We start from the raw sequence: 6,484 nt of genomic DNA, 5'->3' as shown, positions 1-6,484 counted from the left end.
CAAATTGTTATAGCACTAAAATCTGAAAGTTACATTTCATCAGAGTACAACAAAAACAATTGCATCTGACTAAAAGTGTCTGTTTTATGATTAAGGAAATATTTGTCACTGCACTCCAAATTTAATCCCAAGAAAATCCAAACATTTGCTTAGCTTTAGTGCTTGGACAGATTATATTTGATGTACCTGAGTGGAATAATTGAGGGCGGGAAAAGGATTAACTTGCATCTCTAAGGTGTGAAATGGTGGCGTTTTCTTTATAAGCAGCCTGAGGTAAGATGTGGTGCATTAATGTGGTCCCAGGAATGATCTTTTCCACAGAAAACCTGTACTAAAGACACACTGGTGAACTGCTGGTGCATCACCAGCCAGAGTCATGCACTTAACAGCATCAACTCCATGAAACTTCTTTGTATCTGAGAACAAGAGTGCGTCTGTATCCATGGTAACAAAACCTGACAAGTCACACATTTTATCTGATCACCACAGTAGGAACAGACAGACTAATGATCATAATCATACATTTGGATCATGAAGCATGAAAGGAATAGAACCACAATAATATGGGATTTGCTCAAATTTCTGTTTTGCTCTTGTAAATCGAAAACCATGGCATTTTTTGACAGTTTTAATGCTTCAGTTTAGTATGGCCAATTCCAAAGATTATAAAATTACAATTTAATACATAGTTCAAATAATTATCACGTGCAGCCTTCAGGTCGATTCATAAGATGAGCAAATTTACCAAGTCAATTATGCACCTTTTTCAAGCCAAAAAGAGAACCTACAAATAAATAATAATTACAAGAGTCATCGTCACATTTCATTGACTTCATTCAGGTGATTTCATCCACTGACCTATAAGCACAGAAGTGCATTTCCTGTTGCCCCACCACACACACACACACACACACACACACTTTAACACTTTAAAAGGCTTTGATGTTTTGGATCTCCCATCTTTGGCCAGAGCATTCCTGTATTAGAAGTTTGCCATTTATAATGTCCAGACATCTTTTTGTCTGTTTGTTCTTCAGTTCTTTGCCCTGTGTGAAGTCCCAGTAAATCCCCATTCCTTTCTGCATAGCCTCTCTGCAGTTGTAAAGGCCAGGCTCCGTTCCTTTTTGCCCAATGTCCGTTAAACACCGGTTGTCATTGTATTTGTGGGACTTCAAGCCGCCGATATACAGCTCACCGGTTGAGCGATAGTAAGTGTATTGAGGTCCGTAGTAATAGCAGTGATAGGCAGTGGGTGTGTGACCTGGCACTGGGCCTTGGTCTATGCACATGTCAGCATCAAGATTCTTCATACCACCATAGCCAAGTAGGTCGTCCCAGGGATCCAACTTGGGATACACATTTTCCAGGTACCATTTGAAAGATTTACACTTTAACCTCTCCCTGAGTTTCTTCCTCTCGGAGACATCCCCAGTGTCAATTCCGTGATTCTCAAATGGCAAGTTCCAAGCCAAGTTGATGTTATGTTTGTATTCATCCATCCAGATTTCTGCTACCCTCAGGGCGTTTCTCTTCATGGCTGGGGCCAGGTCAGGCATGTAGGGCTTGTGGGCTCTTTCAATGTGGGCGATCATAGAGCATGGAACTACTTCAATACTGCCTCCACATGTCCACACACGAATTCCCAGCTCAACGTTTTCTCTGCCGTACACTTTCATTCCTTTATCAAGGACTCCAATTTCTCCTAAAAACTTCCTATCAGCAACTAGAATCCCCATGACAGATGGACTCTTTCCAGGCAACGAGTCGTCTTTGAGTTTGTAATAGTCGTCCAAAAAAAACCTCATACATGCACCACAAAGCCCAGTCGAAGGCGTTTGCTGCTGGACCATAGCGAATGACCTTGAGGTCGTCAAAGTTGACTCTGTCAAACACAGGGGACGTTACCACAGTTCGGTCAGCTTTGATCTGTGTCAGCAGGGGTTCAGCCCACTGCTCATGGACTTCGATGTGTGCGTCCAGGATGGCCACCATGTCAGCAGAAGCTGCCCTCCACCCAGAGCCCTGGCGTATGCAAGGCCTTGCTGCTCACTGTGCCTCACTCTTATAATACGGACACTTGGGTTCTGCTGCTCAAGCGACTTCACGTACGCGTCAAGGTCCTCCTTCAGGTCCTCGTTAGAGCTATTGTCATCCACCAATATTATCTCCTTCAGCAGGTCTTTAGGGGTGCGGTCGATGATGCTGCGCAGAGCTCTTTTGAGGATAGACAGGGCCTCATTCAGGTAGATCAGGACCACTCCGACAGTTGGCAGGTCCTTTGGGTAAGTCTTTTTCAAACACCTTGGATCCCTCGTATCTGGAAGAGCTCGGTCTAGAGGAAGGCGATCGCTGAGAAACACGTTGTATCCGTACTTTTCAAACAAACCCTGTGCCTCTCTTTGGTCATCCTCTGACAGGTTTTCCCCCCACTCCTTGAACAGGGCAGAGTCGGGGAACAGCTTCTTTGACTTTTGCTCTACAAGGGCCTCCTTCTGGTCCTCGATCTTTGCTTCAGGTTGCTCTTTGACGGGGGGCTGTTTGACCTCTGCAGCTTTCCTCCATCTGTCTCTGTCCTCTTCGAGCATTTTCTGCATGGTGTCCTGCTTTTGCTCAAAAACTTTGATGACATTGTAGAGATTGTTGATACTTGTCTCCAGGTCAGAAAAACTCCGGACCATCCGCGGTGTGCCCACCTCTTTGCCAGCCTCCGCTGCATGCTCATATCCATTCTTTAGAAACGTGCTCACGTACAGGACGAGCCCCATCCCCCCCAGTATGAGGATCGGCCGCCTTAAGGACATTACTCTCATGCTGATATCACTCCAACTGACCCCACGACAAGACAATAAAAAACAACCCAAGGACGCGCGTGCACGGCGAGCTCACAGGACTGACGCGTTCAACCGTCCCTTGCCGCGACCACTCATTTTATCAGAGTCTAGGTTTTTCTGAAGTAAAACTGAAGGTTAGAGGCTGTGAACGTGGATATTTAAATCCTTACTGCGGACGTAGTTGAGCTCTGCTGGGCGGAGACATTTGTTCTAACAATAGAAACTAGGACACTGATGAACCCTTCACCTTCACAGTAGAGGCGGGAAATTATTATTCTACTGTGAATCACTCATCTATAAACCGCCTTTTTTGTCTCTCTTTTTATGAGAAAAACAACATGTGCAAAACATCAGGTAGCTTGTCGATGAAGATTCTCAGTCATCCAGGTCATGATAATTGTAAGTGCTAATATCGTAGGCAACTGGACTTGCTTGCGTTTCTTGAAGACGTTTCACCTTGAGAACTGAAGAAGCTTCTTGGATGAGAAGCGAAGCGTCTTCAAGAAATGCGAGCAAGTCCAGTTGCCTACGATATGAGCACTTACAAAACATCAGGTAGTTAATAACATGTCAATATATATATATCTATATCTCTCTCTCTCTCTCTCTCTCTCTATATATATATATATATATATATATACATATGGCATGAGTGTATTCACAATGCATGAATAACAGTATTTTAAGACAATTGTATAAAACAAACAACAAAACAAATAGCAACAAAAGAGACAAAAAGAAGATACAAGCTCCCAGAGAAAAGTGTATCCACTCAGAGGATTTGGAGGAAAAATTGCACAATTTTCCAAAAGCTTGGTATTCTGTTTCCTTCCTAACAAACTGGGTGATGTAAAGGTAAAAATTCAGGAGATGATCATCTCTGCTTATGAATAAAAAGTTTAGCATTTTGAATAACAACATTAATTAAATATTGAAGAATACTTTTACCTGGATCATCATAATAACAAATAATATCCCTGAGGTTAAAGGAGTAACTGAATTAGAGTTTTCAAAGAGGTGAGATTCCACATCGCTCCATAATCTTTGGGATATTTCACATTGAAGAAAAAACAAACCAAACAAAAAAGAGAAATACTTTTAGATTAGGCTAATTCCTATCAGGATATGTAACTGTACATTTAATTTGAGTCTTTATATCTTGAAGTCAACTGTATTAGTTTGTAGATCTTTTTGGCTGCTGTATCAGTTTCCATCACTTATTAAATCAACTAAGTTATAGTAGACTAAATAGATGCTAAATTTAACAAAGGCGTCTGTATCTCTCATATCTGACAACCACCAACAGTTTCTAATGTACAAATGTAAACTACAGAGTTAAGAACCAACTGTAAAACTGAGCCTTTGTGGCAAAAAGTTGGTTATTCAAAGTGTAATCGGGAGGAAAACAGATTGTGTCGTGTGTGATTTGGGAGAGGTGGATAATGAGGGCTGAACTCCCCATTTGCTGATTCAACAAAACCATGAATATCCTGATGTTCACATGATGAGAAACTAGGATGGGTGTTTAATTTTGATGTGTGTAAAAGTAAAAGTAACCTACAAAAGTATAAAAATCACAATATAGTTAAAGGGGTAAAAAGCGAAATCGTTTCACCGCTAGGTTTGCTGTTGTGCACAGCTTGTAGACCAAAACAAAGTGTGTCATGAGCCACTCCTCCCTCTACCTCTGCTCTCCATCCCCTCCCCCCACTCGCCTCGTCTAGCAGTTAGCGATGTCTCGATCTCTGCTGTGTTTAGCTATTCTCCTGCCTACTTCAATGATGATGGTACCTGTAATAAATGTGATATATTTGCTGAGATGGAGGCGAGGCTCAGTGACTAGAGGAGCTGGTAGAAGCGCTCCATAGCTGTTAAGTTACTCCAGTAGCCGGTGGCAGCCGACTCGGCTAGTGCTAACACCGGGAGCTAACGCTAACGTTCCTCCTCTTCTCCGTGAGTGAGCGCAATGTTTTAGCCTAGCGGGCAGCTGTCTCGCAGGCTGCCCACTAGGCTAAAACATCGCTTCAGGTTAAAGTGGGAAGAAGAAGCCTCCACTTCACCCAGCTTCACTCAGCTGCCCGATAAACCCGCTGCTTCTTCCCACATTAACCTGAATAACAAACCAATCAATCAATCGATCAATCAATTTTATTTATAAAGCCCAATATCACAAATCACAATTTGCCTCACAGGGCTTTACAGCATACGACATCCCTCTGTCCTTTGGACCCTCACAGCGGATAAGGAAAAACTCCCCCCAAAAAAAACCTTTTAACAGGGGAAAAAAACGGTAGAAACCTCAGGAAGAGCAACTGAGGAGGGATCCCTCTTCCAGGACGGACAGATGTGCAATAGATGTCGTACAGAACAGATCAGCATAATAAATTAACAGTAATCCGTCGATGACACAATGAGACAGAAAAAGAGAGAGAGAGAGAGAGAGAGAGAGAGACAGACAGACAGACAGACAGACAGACAGACAGACAGAGAGAGATGCAGGACAGACGGTAATGACAGTAGCTTACAACAACATTAATGAAAGTAATAATATTATAATTATAGTTCTGGCTACTGTGATACAATATGTTGAAAGTAGGCTATATATAAATATCTGACAGTATACATATGTGACAATAATCATATGTGTATAATAACAGTAGAAGTATGACTAATGATAACAGCAGCAGGAGGCATCTGGCAGGACCACGGCAGCAGCACAACCACACCAGGGCTTGGTGCTCCGGTTGGATCCAAACAGAGAGCCGGGGCTAGTTGGGAAGCTAGCAGAGGCTAACCGGCTGTGCTTCCCTCCGGTCATGCTGCGGCTAACGCCTCACCAGCCACTCCCATCTAGCTCCGGATTGTTATTGAGGTTAAAGTGGGAGAGGCAGCGGATGTGTGGGGCAGCTGAGTGAAGTGGAGCCTGAGGAGGAAGCACCGGTTAGCCCCGGTTTCGTTCTGCTCTCTGCCATTTCATTTCGAAAATATGTGCTGCCATTGCTCACTGGCTGTAGCCTTTTATAGGGAGGGAGGGCCAAGGGCTGGGGGGGGGTTCACATGAACGTACATGAATGCGCAGCCGGACCGGCTTGTAAACAATGGGCTGGAGATCAACACAGAGAGAGGGTGTGTGAGGTCATATACTCCAGATGAAATTACACCTCTAGTTCTTCACATAGCAATTTTTTAATTCCTTCAATCTAGAAATGATGAATTTCACTTATTGCTCCTTTAAAGTCCCAAAAGTAAGTGCTCATTCTGTACAAAGACCCATTTTAACTGAATTTATACCATGGTCTGGGTGAATACTCAATTCTGATTGGCTGCAGGGTGTCCGTTTAAGGGGCCGTTCAGATGTAGCGTCTTCTGCACGCACAAATCCATTAGGGTGTAGCGTCTAAAAGCAAGTGGAAAACGCCAGCTGTGCCGTTTCCATCCTTTTATCCAAGGCGCTTCGGAGATTGCGCTACTGTCGCGCCTGCCATTACTAAGCAACCAAAACTGCCTGTCACTCACAGGTGGAGTAAAAAAGTTACAAAGTTAAATGGATTTCCAGCAAGCATCAGGAGGTGAGGTGTGTGTGTGTGTGTGTGTGTGTGTGTGTGTGTGTGTGTGTGTGTGTGTGTGTGTGTGTGTGTGGAGGAGAGGGAGAG

General features: G+C 43.5%; 1 pseudogene; it reads right to left on the bottom strand.

Moving 5' to 3' along the window:
• Positions 1 to 929: 929 nt before the first annotated feature.
• On the bottom strand, positions 930 to 2,810 carry LOC126406427 (probable polypeptide N-acetylgalactosaminyltransferase 8; annotated as a pseudogene).
• Between the last annotated feature and the right edge of the window lie 3,674 nt (positions 2,811 to 6,484).

The sequence above is a fragment of the Epinephelus moara genome, chromosome 19 (genome assembly GCF_006386435.1).
Source record: "Epinephelus moara isolate mb chromosome 19, YSFRI_EMoa_1.0, whole genome shotgun sequence".
Lineage (NCBI taxonomy): Eukaryota > Metazoa > Chordata > Actinopteri > Perciformes > Serranidae > Epinephelus > Epinephelus moara.
The sequence above is the reverse complement of the archived record's forward strand: the minus strand, read 5'-3'. Positions and strand labels throughout refer to the sequence as shown.